Source organism: Triticum aestivum, unplaced genomic scaffold, assembly GCF_018294505.1.
Source record: "Triticum aestivum cultivar Chinese Spring unplaced genomic scaffold, IWGSC CS RefSeq v2.1 scaffold25447, whole genome shotgun sequence".
Taxonomy (NCBI): Eukaryota; Viridiplantae; Streptophyta; class Magnoliopsida; order Poales; family Poaceae; genus Triticum; species Triticum aestivum.
The window spans coordinates 1-1,101 of NW_025288191.1; the positions used below are offsets into that span (position 1 = coordinate 1).

The 1,101-nt window shown below is 51.3% G+C and overlaps 3 non-coding genes across 3 annotated transcripts; all 3 read left to right on the forward strand.

Annotated features, from left to right (window-relative positions):
• The first annotated feature begins 107 nt into the window (after positions 1-107).
• On the forward strand, positions 108-226 carry LOC123178765 (5S ribosomal RNA). Its single transcript, XR_006489832.1, has one exon. It is a non-coding gene; the product is annotated as a 5S ribosomal RNA (ribosomal RNA).
• Positions 227-510: 284 nt separating this feature from the next.
• On the forward strand, positions 511-629 carry LOC123178767 (5S ribosomal RNA). Its single transcript, XR_006489834.1, has one exon. It is a non-coding gene; the product is annotated as a 5S ribosomal RNA (ribosomal RNA).
• Positions 630-930: 301 nt separating this feature from the next.
• On the forward strand, positions 931-1,049 carry LOC123178766 (5S ribosomal RNA). The gene has a single exon (XR_006489833.1). It is a non-coding gene; the product is annotated as a 5S ribosomal RNA (ribosomal RNA).
• Positions 1,050-1,101: the final 52 nt, after the last annotated feature.

Genomic DNA, 1,101 nt, shown 5'->3' on the forward strand with positions numbered 1-1,101 from the left:
AAACTCGTCTCCGTAGTTGAGCGGGAGCGGCCAAAGGAATGTGCAATCGTGTGTGTAGTGGAGCTGGGAGGGGCAAGCATAAGGGACGAAGACGGGGGTAACATGTCGGATGCGATCATACCAGCACTAAAGCACCGGATCCCATCAGAACTCCGAAGTTAAGCGTGCTTGGGCGAGAGTAGTACTAGGATGGGTGACCTCCTGGGAAGTCCTCGTGTTGCATTCCCTTTTTAATTTTTTTGCACCGCGTGCAAAACAAAACGCACGAGCGCGACGTATGTTTAGCACGTTTACGGTAAGTTTTAGCTCGCTGCTCATTATTCACGCGTCTAGCGGCGGCAAGCGTGTTCTGAAAGGGGTCGAAACCATGGTAAATAGGCACTGGTGCAGTTGAACCGTGGTAAAACTCGTCTCCGTAGTTGAGCGGGAGCGGCCAAAGAAATGTGCAATCGTGTGTGTAGTGGAGCTGGGAGGGGCAAGCATAAGGGACGAAGACGGGGGTAACATGTCGGATGCGATCATACCAGCACTAAAGCACCGGATCCCATTAGAACTCCGAAGTTAAGCGTGCTTGGGCGAGAGTAGTACTAGGATGGGTGACCTCCTGGGAAGTCCTCGTGTTGCATTCCCTTTTTAATTTTTTTTCACCGCGTGCAAAACAAAACGCACGAGCGCGACGTATGTTTAGCACGTTTTATTATTTTGCACGTTTACGGTAAGTTTTAGCTCGCTGCTCATTATTCACGCGTCTAGCGGCGGCAAGCGTGTTCTGAAAGGGGTCGAAACCATGGTAAATAGGCACTGGTGCAGTTGAACCGTGGTAAAACTCGTCTCCGTAGTTGAGCGGGAGCGGCCAAAGGAATGTGCAATCGTGTGTGTAGTGGAGCTGGGAGGGGCAAGCATAAGGGACGAAGACGGGGGTAACATGTTGGATGCGATCATACCAGCACTAAAGCACCGGATCCCATCAGAACTCCGAAGTTAAGCGTGCTTGGGCGAGAGTAGTACTAGGATGGGTGACCTCCTGGGAAGTCCTCGTGTTGCATTCCCTTTTTAATTTTTTTGCACCGCGTGCAAAACAAAACGCACGAGCGCGACGTA